Raw genomic sequence first — 12,567 nt, 5'->3', positions numbered from 1 at the left:
TGTTTTAGGGTTTTGGGTAGTGTTGTAGTGTTTGCGTAGTGTAGGGTCATGCTGGGGGTAGTGTTTTAGGGTTTAGGGTAGTGTTGTAGTGTTTGCGTAGTGTAGGGTCATGCTGGGGTTAGTGTTTTAGGGTTTAGGGTAGTGTTGTAGTGTTTGCATAGTGTAGGGTCATGCTGGGGGTAGTGTTTTAGGGTTTAGGGTAGTGTTGTAGTGTTTGCGTAGTGTAGGGTCATGCTGGGGTGTAGTGTTTTAGGGTTTTGGGTAGTGTTGTAGTGTTTGCGTAGTGTAGGGTCATGCTGGGGGTAGTGTTTTAGGGTTTAGGGTAGTGTTGTAGTGTTTGCGTAGTGTAGGGTCATGCTGGGGGTAGTGTTTTAGGGTTTAGGGTAGTGTTGTAGTGTTTGCGTAGTGTAGGGTCATGCTGGGGGTAGTGTTTTAGGGTTTAGGGTTGTGTTGTAGTGTTTGCGTAGTGTAGGGTCATGCTGGGGGTAGTGTTTTAGGGTTTAGGGTTGTGTTGTAGTGTTTGTGTAGTGTAGGGTCATGCTGGGGGTAGTGTTTTAGGGTTTAGGGTAGTGTTGTAGTGTTTGGGTAGTGTAGGGTCATGCTGGGGTGTAGTGTTTTAGGGTTTTGGGTAGTGGTGTAGTGTTTGCGTAGTGTAGGGTCATGCTGGGGGTAGTGTTTTAGGGTTTAGGGTAGTGTTGTAGTGTTTGTGTAGTGTAGGGTCATGCTGGGGGTAGTGTTTTAGGGTTTAGGGTAGTGTTGTACTGTTTGTGTAGTGTAGGGTCATGCTGGGGGTAGTGTTTTAGGGTTTAGGGTAGTTTAGTTGTTTAGTGTATGCTAAAGGCATATTCGTTCTAAAAGTTTTCGTTATTTTAATTTGCGGCCTAATAGTACATGCGGGATTTTTTTTGTGGACTGATGGTATGCGGGATTTCGTCATATATTCGCTAATCATACTTTCTATGGCAAAATTAACCCCCTCATTTTGTTCCTTTTTAAATTAAATGTTTTAAGAGTTACCACTTTATTCCAATCAAGGTGGCTTCAGGTGTGCCATACCTTTGTAATAAGTAGGACTGTTAGCACTCTAGTTGTTCTTTAGAACACTCTGGGACATTCTGTCATTGGGCTATAGTTGGGCTACATCTGGCTGATATTTGGGCTATATTTGTTTTTTTTGTCTCTGGTGGCCATCTTTGGGCTACATTGGGCTACATTGGGCTACTTTGGGCTACATTGGGCTACATTTGGGCTCCAACATATATATAGCCCAATGTAGCCCAATATCTATTTTTCAAAGTAAATTTTCGTAAAAACCACTGGAGCCTATATCTTGAGACATAGCAAAGGCACATCGGGCTACCAGTCCCTACAATTTTGCCAAGTTTGGTGTAGATCCATTCAGCCGTTCAGGCTAAAAGTGAGGCCAACCGCCCTATGGAAAATTGCATGGGAAAAACACGTTTTGGGACCCCCCTTTTTTCTCGGCCCCCCCTTGACGAAACCCCCCCAAATTTTCAGGGGCTGCTCAGAAACAAAATGTTCCATTTTCCTGACAATTTCAGCCAATTCTGTCCTCAAACGCCAAAGTTATTCGACATAGAATTTTCAAAAATCCCATAGGAAAAAAATCCTAACTATATATACCTACTGGCTATCGCCAGTAGGTAATATATATATATATATATATATATATATATATATATATTACCTACTGGCGGTCGCCAGTAGGTATATATAGTTAGGATTTTTTCTCTATGGGATTTTTGAAAATTCTATGTCTAATAACTTTGGCGTTTGTGGACGGAATTGGCTGAAATTTTCAGGAAAATGGCACATTTTGTTTCTGAGCAGCCCCTGAAAATTTTGGGGGGGGTCGTCAAGGGGGGGCCGAGAAAAAAGGGGGGTCCCAAAACGCGTTTTTCCCATGTTAATTTCCATAGGGCGGTTGGCCTCACTTTTAGCCCGAACGGCTGAATGGATTTGCACGAAACTTGGCAAAATTGTAGGGACTGGTAGCCCGATGTGCCTTTTGTAGGTCTCAATATATGTGCTCCAGTGGATTTTGAGAAATTAACGTTTAAAAAAAGATATATATCTGTAACAGCGGACCGGGCAGCGCTCCAGTTCGCGTACTTTTCGCGCAACGGAGCTTTGTGAAGCGAAGCTGATTGGTTCTCCGGCGTCTGTAAACATTCCAAACAGTCCGTAGCGGCCGCCATCTTGTCTCTCGGTAGGATCGAGAGACAAGAGGAGGCCAAAGCGAAGGGGCAAATGACCATAAGGGGGCATAGTAGATTGTCGCTGACCCCCTAGGTTTGATGTGGAGGTTTTAAAAGGGCCCCGCGGGGCAAAAAAAAATAAAATAATAATAATCGAACGGCTGAATGGATTTGCACGAAACTTGGCAAAATTGTAGGGACTGGTAGCCCGATGTGCCTTTGCTAGGTCTCAATATATGTGCTGCAGTGGATTTTGAGAAATTAACGTTCAAAAAAAGATATATATCTGTAACAGCGCTCCGCTTCGCGTACTTTTCGCGTTACGGAGGTTTGCGAAGCTGATTGGTTCTTCGGCGTCTGTAAACATTCCAAACAGTCCGTAGCGGCCGCCATCTTGTCTCTCGGTAGGATCGAGAGACAAGAGGAGGCCAAAGCGAAGGGGCAAATGACCATAAGGGGGCATAGTAGATCGTCCCTGACCCCCTAGGTTTGATGTGGAGGCTTTGAAAGGGTCTCGCAGGGCAAAAAAAAAAAATACTGTTTTTTTAGTTTTTTTGCGTGGAGTGCGCCTGGTTCGCGAACCGGGAAGCGTTCTGGGGAGCGTACTTTCTTGAAAATTAGTGAAAAAAGTTAGAGTAAAATAATAATTGTGAGTGATCAGATGTAGGGTAGCTCTGAGAAGAGCTTTTGGGTTTATGGTACATTTAGGTACTTATAAGTAGGTACCAATGCACAGTCTTAAATTCAGAGTGAAAATTCTGTTGCCCTCATCTGAGAAGTGAACTCCATCTCCTCTGTAGATATCTTGCATGTAGTAACGCAAGTTATTGTTGTACAGGGAGCCCATTCCATGGTCTCTCATGTAAGCTGAAACAGATTTGTTTACATGCTTCCTCGACTTCTCAATTTGTGGACAAAATTGGTTTGACCACCTCCATTTCTGTCTTTGGCATATATTTGAATATACCAAGGCAGTTTGAGGAAAAAGTGCCATCAATTGCTCAAAGGTGTCCTTTAAAAGCATTTCCAGACCTACCCCAGTCAAATTGCCCAAATCATTACCTCCACAGTGCACAATTAACAGGTCAGGTTTTGGCAAATGCATAAAGGTTTTCACCAATGGTATCAATTGGTGACATTTTAATCCTCTGTGGCCAAACCACTTAATTTCCACATCTTGTAAATTGAGGTTAGGTAAATTCCTGTTTTCAGCGTACCTTTGAGCCCAATAGATATAACTATGTCCAACAATCCAGACAGAAAACATGGCGAGAGAAGGTTCTCCTGCAGTCAGATGAAGTGTGGCAATGAAATGGCAGTTGAAAAAATGAGAGTGTAAAATGAAAAAAACTGAGGAGTTTCTGTGTTAATGAAGCAGTAAGAGTGATTGGTGGATTTTGATTGCTGAAAACAGAAAGTTAGTGTGCATGGATGAGTTCGTTGAAAGATGTATTTTGAGTGGCGAAGAAAAAATCATTAAATGAAAGAATGCTCTGGATATGCAGGTGCACTGAGAGTTCAGAGTTCAATTGCAACATTGTTGTGTGAACTTGGAAACACCAGAGGTCTTGCAAGAGGTGGTTGCTATGCAGAAAAAGCAGAGAGGGGGCAGAGGGGGGAAGGGTTTTGCTTTGAAAAAAAGTGAGGGAAGAGTTTTGATTGGGTGACATGAGAGATATGTGTGAGGAATTACAGCATTTCTGTGCTTTTGATAGCTGCAGACTCTGGAATGCCTACCTTTTGCTCTGCTGAAGACAAATTGGTGTGTTTCTGAGACTGTTTTGAAACTCAAAGTATTTGCTAAGGTGAGAAAAGATTTCTTTAATTTAGATAGAAAATAGTGTGCTTTAAGGAGAAAATTATGAAGAAAGTTGTGTTTTTCAAATGTTGCTTTGTCTCAAGTGTTTTACAAATAGATTTTGTTTCTTTGAGAAATTGTAATTGGAGAAAATGTGAAGTATTAGTACTGACAGGGCTTTTATGTGCATAGGAGCTGTGGAGTGTTTTCAAATTATGACTTGTAAATCGTTTTTGAGAAAAAGCAATGGTTTTAATATTGATGAGAAGGACATAATGGTGTCTGCTTCTTTATAAGGTACTTGAGAGTCTCTGATGTTATTTTTCCCATTTCAATGTAAGAAGTTTGTCTGTGGAGCAAATTGCTTGTAAATATGCTCCCACCTGTGCATGGCAAATTTAGATTTTGAATGTTTGCGTTACATAGGCATGTTAAAGGTGACTGAAACATGCTGCAAAGGCAATCAAAAAACGCTTTTATGTGTCTTAAGGACATTTTAAGTCATTTCCCCATGTGCAGTGTTTTCAAATTATGAGTTGAAAATCGTTTTTGAGGTAAAGGAATGTTTTCAAAATTTATGTGCGCCATATGCCCCCAAATTTCTTTTTCAGGGGTGCAGCAGGGTGTTCTTGAGACACCCCTGCACCCTCGGAAAAATTCGTAATTTGCGATGAGGTAATTGCTAATCGCAAATTGCACCTTCATTCCTATGGGCCTCCTGCTGCATGGAAATGAATGGGTAATTTGTAATTAGCAAATAGGTCATCGCAAACTAGGAATGGTAAAGAATCGCTATTTATTCCTTAAAGTTCGCTATTTAGGAAATGCAAAAAACTTTGATGATACATATGGCGGTTCATCTCTAACAAGATAAGAAGCATAGGGATAGATTTATGATGACTGGCGCATCACCAGGGATGTGTTAGTCATTCTGTGCCGCTGTTCCGTCACCTATGGTGTGCTGCATTTACAATGCGGCGCATCATGGGGCAAAAACAGCACAGATGCGTGACGTATCTGTGCCGTAAAGGTGGCGCATTGCTGGAGTTGTATCGCAAGTGTGATGAAGCTCCAGCAAGGCTCAGGGGTGCCCCTGTCGCAGGGTTTCTGTTCTCACACAGAACTGTGGACAGAGGATTGGAACCTCGGCGAATTAGGGTGTCCCAAAACTCACCTTAGTAATCAAAACCCCTTAGCAAGCTAGGTACAGTGTCACATTGGATATAACAAACTCTCAATGTTTAGACAATCCAGAATATGAACTTATAGTACCTCAGGATACGTGGAACTCATGAACAGTCGGTCGTTATATATTTCTTAGAAACCAGAACATGGAGTTAAGAAGAACACATGTGTATTTGAAATGTTTATTTACTAATGCCGTCTTCTCAGGCGTAGTATCTTAGATAATACAAGTACACATATTATCAGTAGCAAAATTACCAGCATAGTTACTAGTACATAAAAAGCGAATGGTGACAGTATGTTAACATGCTGTAAATGAATAAGAGTTAGCAACACTTATAAGCAGCCGCGGGCCGTGGAGGGAGTTACGGTGGGGCAGGGAGGCGGGGAGGGGGAGGGGCAGGGTGGAGAGGGCTCCACCCTGCCCCTCCCCCTCCCCGCCTCCCTGCCCCACCGTAACTCCCTCCACGGCCCGCGGCTGCTTATATCTCACCCTCCCTAATACACATAATATATTATTTGCTAAGAAGGTCTCTTTGTGTTGGTTTAGGGCATGCCGATACTTTAGTGTCTTAGATTTGAAGGAATCACATCAGCATACACCAGCTCTCTCTTCATGTGAACCGCATCAATTGTTGTGTATGTGTGTTCGGCAAAGCAATATAAAACCCGCCTCATGCCCAGAATTGGCAGAAGCTGCACTTATGTTATGAGTATGAAGTCGTGGAGATCAGACCTCATAACAATTCTGTATCGTGTTGTTCTTGAAACTTCAGCACTCGCTGTACAGATATAGTTTAACAAGTAAAGCAGATAGTAGAGCAATAACATATTATTGTCATGTAAATCACGATGAACTATTAGGTTGAAAGCTAAAGCAACAACTAAGTGTCGTGTGCAGAAGTTGCAAAAAAGGAAAAAATGGCGTTTAAACCGGTAATGAGTCCATGCTAACTTAACACGGTGTAAAGATATCCAGGACCTAGATGACACCTCCCCATGATCCGGAAACGAACTGAATAAGATAATAGAAGTGCCATCTCATGAGAGCAGATTGCAAGTTTATATGTGGACGGTCCGCAAGGTAAAACATTAAAAACTAGGAAAATTTAATGCTAAAGAAAAATAAAACAGCCAAGTACTTTATCGAGTCTTAAGCCAATAGGCAAGCTAAATAATAAAAACTTGACAAATAAGTCAATGAATTGTCAATGAAATGCTAGTACTCAGCATATCAAACATGAAAAAGGTCTATGACATAACTGTGTATGCAAAATAAGCTGCAACAGCCTCCAATAGGAAGTCACCGTCTTCATCCGAAAAGAGTTCAGCCATCCAATTTAAAAGCGGAAAAGAACATACGTGCTCTCCCAGCACCGGATCCTCTATCAACATCAGAGGACAGCTCGGTGGGTTTTCAAGAAAGCTCTGTTCTAAGAAAGACTGTGTTGCCGCCAGTAAATTCCAGGGACCAATTAGTCCATGCATCAATGCCACAGCCATAATCCTTTCGCCAGGACAAACCAACTCGTGAGTAATGATAGGAGTCATCAGCTGATTAAAGTCGACGTCAGGAGAAACCGGTCCGCAGAGACACAAATCAATGGCCCAATCGAAATCACAGGTCAGGCAGTGAAATACAGGCTGGACACAGGTGAAGTAGGAGAATCGAAAAGATAATCCATATGCTGTGCTTAATATCGCCAACGGCATTGTGCCATAATATTCTAGCATGCGATTGCGGAACAGTGTCAGCAGCTGCAGGGCGGGAGCTTGCACAGGAGGGACATCCATATTTAAAAATGTAAAAAAGCACAAGAGCGTCCGCTGGTAATGCAAGTAAAAATGGGAATCCACGAAGCAGAGTGGAAAAAATAGAATAAAAGAAAGCAGGGAGGACTCCAAAGATTTTCTCAAATGAAGTCACGAGACCAGTGGTAACAACTTTAAAAAAGTGCGCCAGGCCCTTTGTGGAGGACGCGTTAGAGATAGTCCGAACCATCTTGCTGAAATGGAAAGGCGAATCTGTATTTAAAAGGGTCTGCACCTCTGTACGGGTGTTCGCTATGTGAAGCACGAAAGTTTCACGGGCCGAAGTCAAGGCCACCTCTCTCTGAGACAAAAGAGCTCTTATTGTTGCCATGCCGTTGAAATGTGCTCCCAAGGTTGGTATTTGTGGCCAGATTGAAAACTCCCTATGTTCATGTGTGGGAGGAAATAGAACATTTCTGCAGCAAATAACCCGTTCATTTACTGTTACGATAAAAGGAATACTTTTAATTAACCCAGAACAATCTTCATTATTGAGCATCAAATAACTACCATTTTCCAAGAACTTGAACGTGGGGATGATAGCAGGAACTGGTGTGCCTTGCAACACGCAAGCCATATTTGGTCGGTGTTTGTTGCATGAACCGTGTAACTGTATGTGCCTACACATTAGTGAATGATCTGGCGTCTCAGTGCATTCCTCTCCATTCAGATAAACTTCTTGATCATCTTTGAAAATCTGTATGTGTATGGAAGCGACCAGACCTCATGAAGAAAACCACTACCTAAAGGTTAATAACGACCTATTGGTATATATTTCATACAATTTGAAAACTTATATAAAGCAAAAGGCAGCGTTATTAAACCGGGGATAAGGCACGTTGCCAAATCAGTCAACCTTTTGGATTTATACTGGAAATGTTAAAGGAAGAATTACGGAGTAGGGCCTGTAAATCTTTAATGGACAACGAGTAAAATTACTCCAACCATCATATTCCTCTAACTCCGGGATAGTAGGGGTGTTTAATTTTTTAGAAGTAGCCAATCCAAAGCATTTGGTCTGGGAAATTGTTTCATTCACAAACAACATATGATTTGGGATGAGACATGCACGGTGGAAAGCCTCAGTGCCTTGTACCTGCCAGGTTCGTGAACCCCAAACTGATGTAGATCCTGGATATTTTTACTCTGTGTTAAGTTAGCATGGGCTCATTACTGGTTTAAACGCCATTTTTCCTTTTTTGCAACTTCTGCACACGACACTTAGTTGTTGCTTTAGCTTTCAGCCTACCTGCGTCAAGATCTATGCCTGCTTCAAGCAGGCGCAGGGTTTTGATGTAGCTTTGTCCTATCTGATTGTAAATGCGGCACACCGTGGGTGGCAGAGCAGCGGTGCACGTTAACTGGTGCATCCCTGGGGATGTGCTAGTTAATATAAATCTGCCCCTTTACATTTAATTATGTGCAGGGGACACAGAGTAGGTGAGGTTTATCCAAGGTTAAGAAGAGATGAGTCCTGTTCAGTGAAACATTGGAGATAGGCTTCAGTATATTATATACTTAAGTAGTGTGTTAAGTTTTTGATGACTGTTATTAATTTACTGTTGGGTAATAGTGGTTAATAACATTTTTTATTATATTTTACCACAGATTCAACTGCAGATTATTTCAAGATTTTAGGATGCCAAGCAAAGAAAGAGTGAGAAAGGCTGCAAAACGTCAAAGACAGCAGGACCATGGAATAATGCAGCAGTCCTCTAACAAAAAGATTTGTCAAGTCACCAAGAAAGCACCGGGTAAGAGTCCAAAAACAGTCATAAGAAATATGTCTAGTAAAAAAAATATTACTACAGAAAATGTTTCAGTCCAGAAAAGGAGAAACAATTCAAATGGTAAGGAAAGGCCAATGAGAAATGTTACTGCTAGAGTAAGAGATAACTCTATGCATGAAAGTAGAAGGAAACAACAGTTTAGGGACATTCGTAAACGAATGTTCCGCAACAGGATAATTGGGAATTTGTTAAAAAATATTAAGAAAGGTCAACAGAAAGTGGTTTTTTATAAGAGAAAAAAAATAGTTGAGAAAGTTATTGATCAGGCATTTGAAATTAAACGTAAGTTATTTATTTTGACAATCAATAGAATTAGGAAGCTAAACAAGGCAATTTATGATTTCAAAAGAAATAGTAGATGGAAGAGAATAGTTAATCGTAGTAATTTTTGTGAAATTTTTTGCCGGAGAATGGATGCATAGTTCAAGCTCTGAGGCATTTTTTAATGAGGAGAGTTATTTCCAGGATAATGATTTGGTGCATGCAGTTGACACCAGTGGTCGAGCTTATGAAGTGAAAGATGGTTGTCCAGTTGAAAAAGAAAAACTTGTGAGAACAGAGATAGAAGAGGTGTTAGGTAATGAGGTTTTAGGGAGACGTCCTAAGGGTCCTGTGTACACCTGGAAGTGTAGTAGTATTTGCAGTGTACGACAGGATTCCATCAATTTGCTTTGTGATTTTATACGGTCATTTAATAAGAAAAGTTTGAAGCAGAAAATGAAGTTGTTGCAAGAATTAGATCCTTGCAGAGTGAGAGAAGTGATAGGTTTGCATGGTCATTCACTGGCTTGTCTTTCCAGGAGAGTATGCCAGAGTGTTTTTCATCATTTCAGGATGCTAGCAGTGCATCATAATAAAGTGAGGAAATTAGTTAGAATGTTGTATTATGCTAAGAGTCCAGCAATTATGCTTAAACAATTATGCGCTGCTCTTTTGCATGGTTCTGAAATAGATGTGAAGAATATATGTGAAGAAATTGAGTTTTGTTACTTTGGAAGTAAAGAGGAGAATGGTGAAATTGACCAAGAAGAAGAGAGTAATGTGGAAGATAGTGTACAGGTTTCCAGTAATGATAATTTCCAGAGGGAAATTGCGACGTTTGAGGTGAAATCAAGTGAGAGGCCAAATTTCACTTGTGTGTGTTGTCAACGCACTTATTATAAGAATCAGACTAAGTTAGTGGATTTATATGGAAAAAGTGAAAGGGAAAATAATAGTGAATGGAAGGATTTTACAACATACTTGATGGTAGAAAATTGTTTTGATTTGGGATTGGATCAACGTGTGTGTACTTATTGTTGTAACAAATTAAATCAAAACCAGATGCCTGCTAGAGCAGTTCATAATAATCTGGAATTGGTTGAGATTCCTTCTGAATTGAAGGATTTAAATACTTATGAATCTATTTTGATTCAAAGTATCCATCCCTTTCAGGCTATTGTAAGAATGGAGCCAAAGACAGGGAAATTGCCTCCATCAGATTTACAGAGAGGATTAAAGGGAAGAGTTGTTTATTTGCCTCTAGATTTGAAGAAAAACATTAACACAATTGGAGTAGAAAAAGTGGAAGAGGAACCTCTTGTTATCTTAGTTAATGGGGTTCCGACAAAGAATAAGAAAATATGGCAAGATTTAGTAGATGTTAGGAAAGTCAAAAGGGCAACATTGTATTTGAAAAAATATAATAAATACTATAAAAATGTATATGTTGCAGAAGAGGAAGTAAGTGAGCAAGAGGATAGCGATTTGTGTGCTGGTCAAATTGAGAAAGTAGAACCCTGTACTAGTGAAGAAATATATGAACATTATAGTGTTCATCCTTTGCATTCCAAGGAAGTCATGGGGAATGCTATTGAGTTGTTTCAAATGAAACAAGCGAAAGGGAGTCCCATTAGTGTTTGGGAGGAAAGTTTGGAAGCTCGGTGTTTCCCACAGCTTTTTCCAACAGGTCAGGGAGGAAGATATGATGAGCGACCTCATCAAATTCCTGCTTCTGAATACCGGACTTTGCGATTGTATGCAGGAGATCCTAGGTTTCGACAATGCATTCCTTATTTGTTTCATCTCCTGTTTGAAAGCGATCTGTCTGGACTGTCATATGCAGTGAACCACATCTTGAAAAGTGGTATACACATGCAAAACATCTCGGCAAGTGACTTTATGGATAAAGTCAATGTCCAAGACAGTATTTTGGATTCTCACCTGATTAATCTCATGGCGTGTCAGCGTGGTACTAATGAGTACTGGTACCGTTGTCATGGTGATTTAAAATGTATGCTGAGGAACTTAGGAACTCCCACATGGTTCCTCACTTTGAGCTGTGCTGAGTATGGCTGGGAAGACTTACTTGAATTTCTACGAGAGGCAAATGCTAACGTAGAAAACATCGAATTCAAGACACCCGGAGAACTGTGCTCTTTGGATCCAGTCAATGTATGTAGGTACTTCAATCATAGATTTGAAGGTATGATGTCTTTCATCATGAATAAGAAGAATCCACCTCTTGGAGAGGTGTTGGATTTCTTCTGGAGGAAGGAGTACCAAGCAAGAGGTGCTCCTCATATACATATGTTGCTGTGGATCAAGGATGCACCTAAATTTGGAACGGATGCAGAAGACTCAGTGATGAGTTTCATAGAACAGTATTCTACGTGTGCTGTTCCAAACGCAAAGGAGAAAAAAAGCCTAAGAGAAAAAGTTCTACGTTTCCAAAGCCATCGATGTGGAAAGTACTGTCGTCGTAAATTCCGGAACAAAGACAAGTTCTACACCAAATGTCGTTTCGGCTTTCCACGATCGGTGATTTCTAAAGGAAGAGTGAACAGTTTGATGTCTTCGCTGCGACATAATGTGATGAAGAAATCACCTAAAAACACATACAATTTGAAGAGGAACGAAGAGTCTAAGTACATCAACGACTACAACCCGGTGATTTTGTCCATGTGGAATGCTAACATGGATATACAGTTTGTGGCTGATAACTGTATGGCTGTGGCTCGGTATGTGACATCTTACATCACCAAAAAAGAGAAGACAGAATTGAAGGATATGTGGGAGGACATTTCCCATGAAAAGAGCCTCAGCAAGAAGTTGTACAGTTTCAGTCTGAAGATGTTGTCGCATCGAGAAATCGGAGCTTACGAATGTTCTGACCGGTTGTCTTCAGCAAGTCTCTATGCCAAGTCCAGGAGTATCGTTTGGGCGAGTGTTGGTCTTGCTGCAACGCGTAATCGAGTTCTGAAACCTGTGCGGGAAATTGAGTATTTGGCGGAAAAGGAGCCAAACAGTACCGACATTTTGAAGAGCAACATGTTGGATACATATTATCCAAATCGAAGCAGTCACCTCGAGAATGTTTGTCTGTATGAGGTTCTGCAAAATTACATATTCAAGAGGAACATCAAAGAAGATACTGAGAAAGGAGTGTATGCTGTAATAGGAAGTGAGGGATGTCTGGTCAAGCAAAGAAAATGCCACTTGATAAACCATCGAAAATTGAGTGGCGAATCTCCTGAAAAAAAGGAGTTTTTCTATTTAGCACTTTTGCAACTTTTTAAGCCTTGGCGTGCAGAAGAGGAACTGCTTGGAGATTTCCTTTGTTACGAAGACTCATTCAATGCTGCCAAGGAGACCATAGAATGTCCTGCTTTTCCCAAATATGTAGAAATGTTGAATGTGGAAATTGAGCAGGAAGCAACGATTGCAGCCGAGATTGCCAGAGACAGTTCTCAGGACAGTCAGAGTTCTGCTTCATTGAGTCAGG

The sequence above is a fragment of the Lissotriton helveticus genome, chromosome 2_2 (assembly GCF_964261635.1).
Source record: "Lissotriton helveticus chromosome 2_2, aLisHel1.1, whole genome shotgun sequence".
In the NCBI taxonomy this organism is placed as follows: Eukaryota; Metazoa; Chordata; class Amphibia; order Caudata; family Salamandridae; genus Lissotriton; species Lissotriton helveticus.
The sequence above is the reverse complement of the archived record's forward strand: the minus strand, read 5'-3'. Positions refer to the sequence as shown.